Source organism: Rhinoraja longicauda, chromosome 26 (genome assembly GCF_053455715.1).
Source record: "Rhinoraja longicauda isolate Sanriku21f chromosome 26, sRhiLon1.1, whole genome shotgun sequence".
Taxonomy (NCBI): Eukaryota; Metazoa; Chordata; class Chondrichthyes; order Rajiformes; family Arhynchobatidae; genus Rhinoraja; species Rhinoraja longicauda.
In genome coordinates, this window is record NC_135978.1 from 11,930,693 (window position 1) to 11,946,933 (window position 16,241).

Genomic DNA, 16,241 nt, shown 5'->3' on the forward strand with positions numbered 1-16,241 from the left:
AATTATTCGACCAATGATTAGAGAGGTATACAGTTTGAACATTGTTTTCTCTTACTCTCCATTTATTTCTATCTCTATCAGCCTACCCTTTGACTATTTCATATTTCACATCCATTTCTGCAAGTCTATCCAAAACTAAGTGTGAACGTGATTAAAAACCCCTCACCTGAACTTTTCCCAATTTCATTTGAAAACCCAAACAATGACTACAACTTAATTTCCACGCACGACATGAGATCTGGCTTCTTTAAAAGGTCAAACATGGTCATTAGGCCACATTGACAATGTTATTTGTATAAAAATAACCCTCAAGTTTCCTGTTTGTTATTTCTATTATTACACGTTTTTGGAGTTTGTCTAATGAATTAATAGCTAACATAGCTAACAAACTGTAATAATATTACTTTCATGAGCATGTCCCTGAAGCTGAAGGTCAGGAAACTCTGAGACCTAATGTCAGGGTAGCTTCCATTCAAAACTAGGCACTGTTTAACCGTCTGCCTATATTTGTTTTGAAGTGGGCATAGTATCTACAGGAAACACAAAAGACTCAATGCTGGAATCTTGAGCACAAAACAATCTGCTGGAGGAACTCAGCGGGTCAGGCAGTATCTGTGGAGGGAAATGGACAGTCAATGTTTCAAGTTGAGACCCTTCCTCTAGACTCTCATATACTGCTACCTTGCTAGTGCCTGTTAATTGGTCACTCAATGGTATCTCACAAATTGAAGGACAGTATACAGCATGGCATATTTCACGGAAAATCAATCAGGGTGGTGTGTTCCAGACCATAACAGCATAACATGTTTTACTTAATAGAAGCATGCTCAAAAATAACTTATAGTCTAATATGGCAAGTGTATTTAATTTCCTCTTCGTGTCTCTTCCCTGCTAATTTGTAGTCTTTCTCTGAATTAGATTTTCTCTATACCATTTACCACAATGTACCTCAGTAATGCAACTATCAGTCACTTCCATTCAAAGATACAAAGCCCAGGGTTCTCCAATGTTCCTTCTGGACCAAATATCTGACATCAAGAATTACCCTCAGGCATTTTCTCCACCATCTCCACAGACATGACAGCACAAACTATGAGGCAACAGAAACATGAGTTCTACTATCTTGTAGAACACCATGTTGGAGAATCAAGTTCAGTTGCTACACTGCCTAAGACTGGTACCGCGGCACTAAAGTATAGAATGTTGGCCATAATGAAAAATAACCTGGCCATTTGCTGGAAGGCCCATTAGAAATGTATTTCAAAAGGTTTCCACTATTTAATATTTACAATTAAATCATTAACATGGTAATTACAAGGGAGAATGTGCAAGAAAACATTTCTAATGTTCAAATATTATGACTTTGCCAAATTTATACAACGTCCGCAACATGAATGTTCTCTGCATGACTGAACAAGGAATATTTCTGGTTTAAGGGCTTAATAATATTACTTTCATGAGCATGTCCCTGAAGTTGAAGGTCAGACAACACTGGCACCGAAAGTCAGGGTGGTTTCCATTCAAAACTAAGCACTGTTTACCCAACAGTTATTAAGACAACACTAAAAACTGGTTTGTAGGGGCTGGAAGAAGCTTGCAAATTTGTTATTTCCATTTAATGTACAAAGGTCAACTTACTCCCAAATAAGTACTGTATGGTTTTTAAGGGTATTGCTTTAGTTCTGCACAGATGTATTCTCAAAGTATTCATTTTAATGTGAAGAAGGGTCTGAAGAAAACACCTGACCCAAAATGTCACCTGTTCATGTTCTCCAGAGATGATGCATGACCCGCTGAGTTTAGTTTAGTTTAATTTAGAGGTACAGTGCGGAAACAGACCCTTCAGCCGACCAGCAATCCCCGCACACTAACACTACGCCAACGCACACTAGGGACAATTTACAATTATACCAAGCCAATTTACCTCCAAAATTAATGTGTTTGGAGTGTGGGAGGAAACCGGAGATCCCGGAGAAAACCCACACAGGTCACGGGGAGAACGTACAAACTCCATACAGAAAATGGCTCTAGTCAGGATCAAACTCGGGTCTCTGGCGATGTAAGGCTGCAATTCTACCATTGTGCAACCTTGCCACCCAGTTACTTCAGCACTTTTGTCTTTTTTTATACACTAGCATCCATAGTTTCTTGTTTCTACTTCACTATTATTTTTTATTGTTTATGATAACTTTACAAAGTAATATTTTTTTCAGAAAGATCATGTCCATTGTATTTCTCTAAAACATAGAACATAGACCAGTGCAGCACGGTGAAAAGTTCGTTGGCCCACAATGTCTGTGCTGACATGATGCTGTTAAACTATTCTCCACTGCCTGCTTGTGATGAGCAAGATCTATACTGTAACTTGAGAAATACCTTTTTGACCACTGGCAGTTGAAGAAGATCTTACACTGACTTTCCCCAAGGCAAGCAGCAGGAGATCTCTCTGGCCTTCCTTCAATTGGAGATGTTTTTCTTGAAGATGCTCAAAGTTCTGAGATTGCCTGGTGTGATTTTCTCATCCCAAAGAAAGAAAATTAAGCTATAAAATTATGTCAGAAGTGCTTCTATGCCATTTAATCTTTGTTTAGAAGCTGTTGAATGACCTTTCCAACTTATTGGTCAGTCAGGGTTACTGAAATCATGGTGGATTACGTTCTGTTTGATGGAATTGAGGACAGTAGCAGGGAAGTCCCATTCGAGGAGATATTTGAAATGTTTCTTCCACAGGGCACTATTTGCATGGATCAGGTAACATTGTGTCATTGTTCTTCCATACTCTTCACCCTTCCCACTGCAATACTGCACCTCCATTCCACAAAGCCTTTAGTGGAGCCGAGTTAACGTACAGGATACATGGGAAGCGGTTCAGTCATCATTGTCACCACTCCATAACCAAGGTCTCTCGAGCATCAGTGGTGAGATTACAAGATGAAGCTTGTGTTGTGCAGATTTTGAAAGTGACTCCAAGCTACTATTAATGCCTTCACCAAAACATTTGATGAGATATTATTAATCACAGGCAAATATTAAACATATGCAAGATAAAGCTCATCCACCAACTTGCCCAAACAAAAAGCTTATGTCAACCAAGCATCTGCGTTCTCCATCGAGAGGCAGGATTCATCTATAACTGGCACCTCAAAGCATTGAAGATGTGCTACCAATGCTGCCTTTGTAAAATCCTCTGAATCAATTGGCAGGATAGGTAAACCAGTCAGTGTCCTTTCCCATGATAGTGATATGAAAGAAGCATGAAGTAAATTACAGAAATACGTTGGTAAGTCCAGTTCATAAGAAACTGCTAAAAGGGAAGGATGTGGCTTGATTGCAATAATGTGTCATTGGCACAAGCAGGAAATGCACTGTTTTGGCAATAGAATTTGCTGCTTATCACCCTTTACTGTTCATTGCAAAGAAGTTGATTTGTGCACAAATTCCACAGTTAGTTGGATAAACCTGTAGCTCAATGACTGGAAAAGTGCTCCCTGTATGCAAAATCCAGTGAAGAATGAGCCAGGATTGACATAACCAGAGGCCAACTTCCATTGAGAATTCAAAAACATTTAAACTATTTTACAATAATTTGCATTGATAATATAGAATAAATCACACTAATGTCAAGTTCCATTGAACCAAACAATGCCAGCCAAGCAAAACTCTCCTCACTTCGAACCCCCTCGGAACATCCTGGGAAATCTCTGCAGCCTCTGCTATTAATTCCATCCTGTGGGGGCCAGATCATCGTGTTTTGGGGATACCATTGGCCCACTGATATTGACCGCTGAGTCGCTACATCTGGTCTGGGATGAGATTAGTTGTTAGAAGCTTGCTGATGAATACAAAATATTTGTTTTTCAATTGCAAAAGATGCTTCCTTATACAATGCTATCTGTCACCATGTAACTCCTGACAAAATATATGTGGTTTAATTTGGTTTCTAGTCATATCTTCTCCTGATATTCTGCACTGACAGAGCCCACATAAGGCAATATTATTATTAGTTTTTGATTGGTTGGTTAGAAATTGGTTAGAAAAGTATAGCACAGGAATAGGCTGAAGAAGGTTGAAGAGAGGTCTGTAGGGTCCCGACCCGAAACGTCACCCATTCCCTCCTAGATGCTGCCTGACCTGCTGAGTTATTCCAGCATTTTGTGATATACGCAGGAATAGGCCCGTCAGTTCATGATGTCTGTGTCAAACATGATGTCGATTTAAACTAATCCCTTCTAATCCCTGCTCTTTACCGCTCAATTCCCTGCATATTCATATGCCTATCCAAAAGTCTCAAACACAATTACTGTCTCTGCTTCTACCACCACCTCTGGCAGTGAGTTCCAGGCACTTGTTAATCTCTGTGTAAAAGAAACTTGCCTGTAGACTTTCACCCTCTGACTTTAAGGTTATGCCTTTTAGTCTTTGATATTCCATCCTGGAATAAAGGTTCTGACTGTCTACCCTATCAGTGCCTCTCATAATTTTATATACATCTATCAGGTCTCCTCTCAGCTCTGACACTCCAGAGAAAACAATCCAAATTTGTTCCAACCTCTCCTTGGAGCTAATACTCTTTAATCTAGGCAGCAATCTGGTAAACAGCTTCTGCGCCCTCTCCAAAGCCTTATCCTTCCTGGAATGGGGTACCCAGAACTGCACATAATACTCCAAAAGTGGCCTAAACAAAGTTTTATAGAGCTGCAACATGATTTCCTGTAGAAACAAAGAACTGCAGATGTTGGTTTATGGACACAAAGTGCTGGAGTAATTCAGCAGGTCAGGCAGCATCTCTGGAGATGCTGATGTTTCGGGTCGGGACCCTCCTTCAGACCCGAGACCTTAAGTCTGAAGAAGGGACCCGACATGAAAAGTCACCCATCATTTTTCTCCAGAGATGTTGCCTGACCTGCTGAGTTACTCCAGCACTTTGTGTCTACCTTTTAATATGATTTCCTGAATCATATACAGCAAGATCTTGATCAGCTGGGCAAGTGGGCTGAGGAATGGTTGATGGAGTTTAATGCAGATAACTGTGAGGTATTGTATTTTAGAAAGTCAAATGGTGAATGGCAGGGCACTGGGGAGTGTTGTAGAGCAGAGGGATCTAGGAGTGCAGGTACTTAGTTCCCTGAAAATGGCAGCAGAGGTAGATAGGATGGTGAAGAAGCCTTTCAGCGTATTGGCCTTCATCAGTCAGGTTACTGAGTATAGAAGTTGGGATGTTATGCTCCAGTTGTGCAAGACATTGGTGAAGCTGCATTTGGAGCATTATATTCAGTTTTGGTCATCCTGCTGTAGGAAGTTTGCCGTTAAGCTAGAAAGAATGCAGAGAAAATTTACAAGGGTGTTGCCAAGATTTGAGGGCCTTAGCTAAAGGGAGAGTCTGGGCAGGCTAGGATTTTATTTCTTGTAGCAGAGGAGGTTGAGGTGTGATCTTATTGAGGTATCTAAAATTATGAGGGGAGTAGAAAGGGTGAAGTCACAGGGTCTTTTACGGTGAATAGGGAAATCAAGAACAAGAAGACATCAATTTACGTTGAGGGGAAGAGATTTAATAGGAACCTGAGAGGGTAACCATTTCTCGCAGTAGGTTTTGGATATATAGAATGAGCTGCCTGAGGAGGTAGTTGAGGCTGGCACTATAAGAACATCTAAAAGACATTTGGACAGGTGCATGGATAGGAAAGGTTTAGAGGAATATTGGCCAAACTCGGGCAGGTGGGACTAGTGTACATGGGGCATCTCGGTCTAGTCCTCTGGGAACTCACCTGTAGCTAGCGAGGATATAAAGATATTAGTTTAGGTCCCAGCAATCTCCTGTCTTGCGTCTTTCAATAACCTGGGATAAATTCCATCAGGCCCTAGGAACGTATTCTCCTGAAATGCACTTCCAGAGACCCAACACCACCCTTTGTTGATCTCAAAATGTCCCAGTATATACGAGTATGCACTGGGTTAGAAGACCCAGAAGAGTCAAGAAGAGAGTATTGTGGAAAGGATGAAGGTAGAATATCACCTAAATGCCTATTCACAAAGCAAGGTCAAGAGTCAATCAAAAGTGTTTAACTAGCATGTGCTCTGGGATTGGAACAATAACATTCTTACTTATGGCAGCTTTACAACCACATTAAATGTAACAACACAATGAATAAAGTGCATTAAATCCTCAATTATACTAAACCGGACCAGAACAGTACAAGCCAAAGTACTTAGAGCAACCTTAGTACTGCAAAGTCCACAGTATTCCAATGCTGAGGGAGGGTTGTGCAGGGTGGTCCAAGAGTCTGATGGTCGAGTGGAAGAAACTGATCTTGAATCTGAAGGAAACAGTTTCCAGGCGCCTGTGCCTTCTTCCCGATGATAATAGTGAGAAGAGAACATGGCCAGGGTGGTGTGGGTCTTTTATGTTATTAGTGGTCTTCTTGAGGCAGCATTTCCTGTCGATCACTTTGATGGTGTGGAGGTCATTACTAGCGTGCAGGACTGGGAAAAACATGTGGGCAAAGAAAGGAAAAAGATCCAGCTCCTCACCAACAAAGGAGGATTGTGTGGAATAAAAATCTCAATTATTGTTTCAGATAAATGTTTAAAGCAAACGGTAAAGTGGAATATAAACAAGAACGTACAATGGAGTGGAAATAGCAGGACAATGCAAATTTTAACGTGCGTGTCAAATTTGGAAAGAGTGCCCGTGACCTGCTGCGTGGAATGTCTCCAAGATGCCAATCTACCCTTGCTGCTTTTCCCTGTTCTCTGTTGGGAGTGGGTAGAAGTATTGCAACTTAAAAATTGTACAAAATGACCACGACAGTTCAGCTGTGTTCCTCCTTTACGACTTTCAAAAGACATTTGGACTGATGTTTGGATCGGAAGGATTCAGAGGGATATTGGGCAAATGCAGGAAAATGGGACTAGCCCAGAATGCCAACTTGGTTGGCTTTGTCAAGGTGGGTCAAAAGGCGTTTTGCATTCTATATTGGTTTTTGACTCCATGACTCTAAACATAGAAACATAGAAAATAGGTGCAGGAGTAGGCCATTCGGCCCTTCGAGCCTGTACCGCCATTCAATATGATCATGGCTGATCATCCAACTTAGTATCCCGTGCCTGCCTTCTCTCCATACCCCCTGATCCCTTTAGCCACAAGGGCCACATCTAACTCCCTCTTAAATATAGCCAATGAACTGGCCTCAACTACCTTCTGTGGCAGAGAATTCCACAGATTCCCCACTCTCTGTGTGAAAAAAAACTTTCTCATCTCGGTCCTAAAAGACTTCCCCCTTATCCTTAAACTGTGACCCCTTGTTCTGGACTTCCCCAACATCGGGAACAATCTTCCTGCATCTAGCCTGTCCAACCCCTTAAGAATTTTGTAAGTTTCTATAAGATCCCCCCTCAATCTTCTAAATTCCAGCGAGTACAAGCCGAGTCTATCCAGTCTTTCTTCATATGAAAGTCCTGCCATCCCAGGAATCAATCTGGTGAACCTTCTCTGTACTCCCTCTATGGCAAGAATGTCTTTCCTCAGATTAGGAGACCAAAACTGTACGCAATACTCCAGGTGTGGTCTCACCAATGCCCTGTACAACTGCAGCAGAACCTCCCTGCTCCTATACTCAAATCCCCTCGCTATGAATGCCAACATACCATTCGCTTTCTTCACTGCCTGCTGCACCTGCATGCCTACTTTCAATGATTGGTGTACCATGACACCCAGGTCTCGTTGCATCTCCCCTTCTCCTAATCGGCCACCATTCAGATAAGTACAGAACTGCAAAAATTCAAGGAGTGCTCTTTCCATGATTTAGATGTGGCATTAACCAGCATGTACTGACACACAAATAGGAAATCACCAACTCCTCCTTGTGCTTTTAAGTACCAAATAATTATTGAAAATGTTGAGCCTTTGCATCAGGAGCACACAAAAATCCAGTAGAAATAATGGAAACAGGACACCACCTCATAAACTACTCCCCTGCCTGCCTCGTCAGTCACCAGAGCAAACAGAGAAATGGAAGCAAATTATCCTTGATCTTGAGGCACTGCCGAAGAAGTGAATTTATTGACAATATTACATCCCAGCTAATACAATTCTTCGATTAACTTCAATGGCCTAAGCTCAGACTAATTTGTCTTTTGTATTAAAATTCTCATCCATGTTCTTCCAATTTTACAGCCCCCTAATTCTGAAACAAAACAGTAAATGCTAGCAAAACAGAGCAAACCAGGCTGCATCTGAAGCATTAAAAAGTTAATGTTTCAGGTTTATGACCTTTGAATTGTTGACTGATTTTCTTTACGCTGATGCTGCCTCACCAGCTAAGATTATCCAAGGATTTGTGTTCTTTTTTAGTTGAGAGATACAGCGCGGAAACAGGCCCTTTCGGCCCACCGGGTCCGCGCCGACCAGCGATTCCCGCTCATTAACGCTATCCTGTAGGATATACCCACTAGGGACAATTTTTACATTTACCAAGCCAATTAACCTTATAAACCTGTACGCCTTTGAAGTGTGGGAGGAAACTGAAGATCTCAGAGAAAACCCACGCATGTCACGCATGTCACAGGGAGAACGTACAAACTCCATACAGACAGCACCCGTAGTCGGGATTGAACCCAGGTCCCGGGCGCTGCATTCGCTGTAAGGCAGCAACTCTACCGCTGCGCCACCGTGACGCATTCTGTTTCAGATTAACAGCTTCTGCATATTTTATTTGGATTTTCATTCCTCTAATTCTGCTCTTTTAATCCATCCCGTTTTAAAATATTCTATGTTGGTGATTGTGCCCTTAACTGCTTTGACTTTAAGCTGTAAATTCACCATCCAATCATTCCACCCTCTTTCTTCCTTTGTGAAACTCCTGTAAACTCGCCATCTGCTCAGTGTAGCTTGGTCTCAAATTTCACTGGTTAATGTTCCTGCGAAATGTCCTTGTATGTTTTATTATTATATGTCCACTATACTAATCAAGTTGATCACTAATTTGAGATACTTGCCATCCTAGTGTACAGTACCCCATCTTGTTTATTGTTGCCATATGAATGACCACAAATTTTTTAAGCAGTTTTGTTTCCACTGCTAAATCTCTGATTTATTCCTGAGATGTAGATGATATTGGTAAAGTGCATTGCTGACTCCTTTTGTTATCTGTATCTGTGTTTGAAAGACTCTATGCGTAATTTACTGAGTTTAGCTCCCTTATCAGCTGAAAAGTCAACTTCAGTTCAAGGCTTCAGCACCTAAGATATTTAAGGAGCATGTGTTTCATCTGGTCAGTGAGTTAGTCATCAAAGGTTAAAGATGATAAGTTATTGGCAAAAGAGCAAGAGGAGAATTTAGGAGAATTTGTTTACACATAAAACTTTGTTAACATTCAAAATGTACCGCCTAAAATGGTGTTAGCTTTGGATTCCACAAAAAATCTTTCAAAAGGTAATTGGATTCATATTTAATAGGAATCGTTCATAGTTATTGTGTGCGCAGCGAAATTGGGCAACTTTTTCAAAGAGCTGGTGGCACATGCCTGACATAATCATTTGTGCACCCACTCTGTGTAGCAAAAAAGCAGACGAATAACATGTAAAGGTCAAATGGAAACTCATGCAAGGCCTGAAATGTTCAGCTTAACTGATTACACAACCTCACACAACCACTTTGCAAATTGTGGGTTTTATAATTTTATGATTTTAATTTATCGATTAATGGCCCATTCATCTGGCATGAGCCAGGATTCAATCCTTGCCTGGAAAAATGCAGATCAAAGAACATGTTTGAGAAGAACAGTATACATAATTGGCACTCCATCCAACATGCTGAAAACATACTCCCATTGCCAGCAGCATGTTATGACAAAGTGTATATCATCTTTTTGCTAATATACCAGTTTATGTAATGTGGACATCACTGGCAATGTCAGCATTCATCTGGTTAGGAATCAATCATGTTGGTGGGTCTGGAGCCACAAAGAGGCCAGATCAGGAAAGAATTGTAGATTTTCTTCCCTGAAATACATTAGTGTGGCAGATGGTTTGTTATTAGGATCTTCCTCCTGCATCTCTCCAAAGTTTCTGATTTGAGTGAGAATGCATTCAACGGTGCTGTCATGGAGAATGAATTACCTCCAATGCCTTCTCTTCTCTTCCTGCTTTGTTACCTGTGATATGTGTGGTATACCTGTATGTTGCTATGTAAAGTGTGAGGTGTTGCACTTTGGTATGTCAAACCAGGGCAGGACTTACACAGTAAACGGTACAGCCCTGGAGAGTTTTACAAGAACAGAGAGATCTGAGATTATAGGTGCATGATTCTCTGAAAGTGGCAAGCTAGATGAACTGTGTGGTGAAGAAGGCATTTGGCACGCTTGCCTGCATTGGGAAGGGATTAAGTGCAAAGTTGGCACATCATGATGCAGCTGTACAAGTCATTAGTTTAGCCCACACTCGGAATACTGTGTGCAGTTCTGGTCACCCAGCTACAGGAAGGATCTCATTAAGTTGGAAAGAATGCTGAAAATGTCCACTAAGGTGTCATCTGGGTTTGCAGTCTTGAGTTACAGGGAGAGGATGGATAAGTTGTGACCTTTTCTTTGGAGTGTAGGAGACTGAGAGGTGACACAATTGAGGTGTACAAGATCATGAAGGGCAAGGAAAAAGTAAATGTTCACAATCTTTTTCCCAGGTTGGAGGATTGGGAAAAGTAGAGGGCATAGGTTTAAGGTGTGAGAGGAGAGATTTGAAAAGGACCTCAGAGGCAACTTTTTCACTTTTTCATTCATCTGGAATGAGCAGCCGGAGGAAGCTAGAGAAGCAGATATAGTGTATGACTTTTAAAAGACATTTGGACATGAAGGGTTTAGTGGGTTTAGAGGGTGAAGGGCCAAATGTAGGCTTATGGGACTAGCCCAGTATGCCAATTTGATAGGCAAGGGCAAGATGTGCCGAAATGTTTTCCTGCTGCACAGTTCTTTAACAAGGTGTTACAATCTATAAATAACCCTAACCTTGTTTCATAACAACATCATTGGACAAGTGAGGTGGACACATGTGGCAGTTATTACCATGCAATAAAGTGTATCATATGCTCAGAAGCTCAAGATGTTGCTTCAAGATTACAGATAATACCATCCCTAGAAGCACAGCTCATGGATCACATCCAAATACACTACAGCTGTTGACAAGCATTTTGAAAACAACCAACACATTGGGTCTGGGGCGAATAAGCATCATTTTAAAGAAATTGTTTAAAACTCCTTCTGATTATTGGTGATTGATGGGACGAACTATATATCCTGAAATGTCTGCCGTACGAAAAGAGAATTAGAATATGTAGTTTTCCTTTGTGCACAGTGACCTATTTTTCATCGTAAACCTGTAGAAGAGTGGTCATGAGATCAAAGACATCAGTAGTTCTTGTACCGAGAGAAATACCAGGAAAAAGAATTAAATACAAAGGAGTACTAAGCATTGAATGCTGAAACCATGAGTGCGAAATGGGGCAATGGTCCTACAGGATATTTATGAGCATGTAAACCCTTTGTACCAAAGTTAATTACAATCTTAACTAAAAGCAGCACATGTGTGAGAAGCACAGCAGGTCAACTGCTGCTGTGGGAAAAGGAACAAAGTAAAGATAGGCACAAAACGCTGAAGTAACTCAGCGGGACAGGCAGCATTTCTGGAGAGAAGGAATGGGTGACATTTTGGGTCGAGACCCTTCTTCAGACTGGACAAATTAAACCATGTCCCCCTTTGTTCTCGGCGGCCCTGCTATGCCATCTCCCCCTTTGTTTTGGGGGGCCCGCACCGCCATGCTTGGTCCCCCTTTGTTCTCTCGGTGGCACCCCATGCCGAGTCCCTCTTTGTTCTCGGCGGCGTGTCCAGCACCCCTGCGAGCACGTCCGACCTCTGGCACCAAATTCCTTTGTGAATTACTGCCTCAGAAAGGTGGAGAATCTGAAGAAAAATCATATGGAACTTGCAATAAATCAAGAATTATAATTGGGATTAATTTTTCATGAAATTGAATAAATAAATGCACCAAGGAGTGGCATTGCATAGTCCTTTGGTCTTCCCTGTCGAGCAACACCATGACCTCAACGTTCCCATTTATCTTTCCAACTTTCTTTTTCCCCTTCCACTCCCCATCTCCCTCCTTGTATTTCAGGTGGATCATCTTTAATATTTATCAAAACACAAGTGCTGGAGGAACTCAGCAGATCAAGTAATATCTGTTTTAGTAATGGACAAATGATACTATGAGTCAGGACCTTTCTTCACACCCAAGGTCCTGACCTGAAACAAAATTTGTCTTTCCCTCCACAGATGCTGCTTGACCCGTTGAGCTCCTCCAGCACTGTGTTTTCCTCAAGATTCCCGCATCTGCAGGTTTTTGTGCCTCCATCTTTAATATTTCTCTTCTGCAAATCTCACCAAATTTCTGTCTTCTCCAACCTTGGCCTTACATTAATTGCAGCACCATTGGAACTTGTGGTTTCTCTTGCTAATGCCCTAAACTCTGGATTCTTCCAAAGCCCACCATCTCACTTTCTTTCATTAATAATATTTATTTGGCATTTTAATAATTTGGCCTCGCATTTCCTTTTGTGGTCCTGACTTTAAACATGGTTTGATAACGCTCTTGTGAAGTTCTTTGGAAAGTTTTTTGGCATTGAAACCATCGTTGTTATTCATGTCCAAGCAGGTCGAGTCACCTGTAATGCATATCTTGGTTTGTGCATGCCAGTTGACACCAGATCACCGGAGCGTAACAGTGACCGTCACAGTGTGCACCAGCAACAGCAAGGCAGCTCCGCTCTCCCGCCTGGTGTAGTTTTAACAATGGAGTGGAAAAAAACTTCAACCACTAGTCAGTCACGTGTGGGTAATTGGAAGCCCTTAGCTGTTTCTGGTGGTTTATTTTCTTATTTTATGTTTCTAGTTTCCACTGTTCCTTTTCAGTTCTCTGTGTGTCCAGAGGGGTTAACATCAGCAGCAGCAGCAGGAAAAAGGCCTCAAAAGCAACTGCAACAGCCTGAGAGAGAGAACTGCCCATCAGGACAACCCTCGGAAATGGTGTGGATGGCATTTGGCTTCGCCGTGCAGTCTTCCCCAGTCGAACAGCCTATTTCATCGCTCATGTGCGCGAGTTATGTGGTCGAGGTACTAAAGCATAACTAATGCAGTGCCTCTCAAACTGTGTTTAAGCGAAGGAGTCACTGAGGCGATTTAAACTCCATTTTTGTGTTAAACGTTAAGGAGCTATTGATGTGTGACAAGGGCGCCTGCAGGGAACAACCTGGGACAATGGTATCAGAGTGAGGGGGGGTGGGGGGATGGATGGGAGATTTTAATTGTGCAGTGACTGGCACTCTGACAAATCATTCGGAATACCCACCTAACTTTGTCATGCAATTTCTTACAAGTTAAACTTGCAGATTTATCAATTGAATGCACGTCTTAATGGGAGGTCGCAGTCCCAGAATTTGGACTTTGCACCGTTTTGTTATAGTTGTGCCACAAAATGGCTGGGAGTGGGGGACGGTTAGCCTGAGGATTTGGCACAGCTCCCTGCCGTGCTTCCATTACCTGTCGGGCCTTTCCCAGCATTCAGCACAATCACCTTCTTTATAAAACTTCCCTCAGCACCTTTCACAAGGGGTCACTGTGTATCACTTCTCATTCTTCTTTCCTGTGCACGGACATTGACTGCTTTCTGCCTTCATTCCCCAAACACCTTGGGGAAAGTACAAAGTGTTGGAGTAACGCAGCCAGCCAGGCAGCATCTCGGGAGGACATGCATCGGTGACATTTCAGGTAGGGACCCTTCTTCAGACCCTTTTAGGATGTACTGTCAAACAATGACACTGTGTGAACAGGAAATATCTCCCTTCAATTGAAGGACTTTGTCAAAATATCAGTGGAAGGTGCTAAAGTCTTGTTAAAGTTTAGATATGCTCAAAAAGCTGGAGTAACTCAGCGGGTCAGGCAGCATCTCTGGAGACAGGAATATGTTATGCTTCGGGTCATGACACTTCTTAAAGTTTGTTCATTTAACGGTGTTCTAGAAAAGACATTGTTTTTTCCAGAGCCAACCAAAATTTCCTTTACATTCAAAACCAAAGGCAAAAACCTACTGCAAAACATAAAGTGCTGGAGTAACGGTGGAGGGAACAGGTAAGCAATGTTTTGGGTTGTGACAAGAAGGGTCTCTCCAAAACATCATCTATACATTCCCTCCACAGATGCTGTCTGACTCGCTAAGTTACCCCAGCACTTGGTGTTTTCCTCTAGATTCCAGCATCTGCAGTTCCTTGGGTTGGTTAATACTTATTTCTCATGTAAGCAAGAATTCATTGCAGCTTTCATATCAGCTGGGTCAACTGCTCTGCAAACATTGATACTTTTATTGAGAGACTGACACACTCAATGAATAGACTATTGAATCATGTCGGTGGAAGTTCTAAGATGTTGCTTTATCTGCCGCTCTCCACCCTACCTGCAATCAACAGGGAGTATTGATCTGCAGGGCGCCAGGAGGGATGATAGTGGTCTAGACCAGACAACTGTGGCATCTCAGGATGCTGGGGTGTCTGCATGTTGTGTAAGCCAAAGCCAGGCGGTCGGTCACCACACCCTCATTGTACTGAGCTACCAGTTCATCAGCCACGAGCTGCCGGAGGACAGACGATCCTCAAGGGTGCCCTCTTGGAAGTGGTAGAGTGAGTGAAACAGGCACCATGGTGATTAGTAATTGAAAATGAAAGAAACAGCACGTGTTGTAAATCTAATAACGGAACATGTTGGAAAGTCCCAGCAAGTCAGGCTGCATCCGTGCAAAGAAAAACAAGAGTTAATGTTTCAGTTTTAAGATGGACACAGGTTCGGGTGAAAAGTCTCCAACCTGGAATGTTAATCCTGTATTTCCTTACATAGATGCTGCCTGATTTCAGGTTATCACTTGTGTCATGTATGATTTACAGCAAATGATTCTGTTGGGTGCACATTCAAAACATTCATTACAGTGACACGTTGGTCTGATGGACGTTTGTTGAGTAGCTTATTAATCTGCCTTGTCAGTAAGTCACTGTTGTAAAGGTTGCATGAATGTTGCAGGATCACGGGGTGGTGACTCCGGTTGCCAAGAATGTTATTGCATAAAAGATTGGTTTTATTATCAAGCAGCATTGCACAAACCGTTGGCAGTAAGTGCATTCCTTACATATCTTCCAGCCAAAGGAAGTGACTGTCCTCCCTCATCTGCAACCACTGATCCTCACATCAAATTAAGGCCTCCCCTTTCCCATCTATCTCTCCACTCTGAGAGCCTGGTATGTCCAGATCGCAGTTAAGTGGAACGCCCTTTACGTTTTACCCTTTACGCATAGGGCCAAAGGACCTGCCCGCGATTTGAACCTTTACTTTGAAAAAGGAATTGATGATTAATGATCCATTTTGTGTGCCTGATTCCCACTGTACCTGAGCCTGGCCAGGCACGACTGAGGTTGTCATCGGGTGCCTTAAGCCATTTTAGTAAGTGAGCACCTTGCCCCCTTGGAACCTAACACTCACTGCAGGTTAGAAAACTTAAAAATAAATCAAAATAAACTTTATTCAGAATACAAAACAAGTACAAAACAAGATCGGTGCAAATTTCCTCTGACATTCTATGTGGCTACACATATATTCATTAGCATTCTATTTGATACTGTTCCCAAAATCCTTAATTATACCCGGCATCCTCGCCACTCATGTGGCCACCTGGGGTGATATCCTTCCCCTCGTTTGAGGGGCGTCTCCACCACACCCTACCCCCCAATGTCCAGCAGCGGAAAAAACCTAGATTGTGGTCCTCCCCCACTGCAGGTTAGAAACTGTGTCACTTCCACAGCACAAATGCAACATAACATCTACTCATGATTAGTTAACTAAAGCTTCATGCTTGCTCAGAAAGTGACACGATGATTTAACACCTTCAATCGGTCAATAAAGGTGATGGTCACCTCCTTGATGTACCGACTGCCAGCTGTGTAATATGGTCTCAGTACTACCCTGGCATCCTGCCAGCCGGCAACAGGTGTTCTTATAAAAAAAATTGGGAATATAACATATAACATATAACAACTACAGCATGGAAACAGGCCTGTCCGGCCCTACCAGTCCATGCCGACCATTCTCCCTGACCTAGTCTCATCTACCTGCACTCAGACCATAACCCTCTAATCCCCTCCTATCCATATACCTATCCA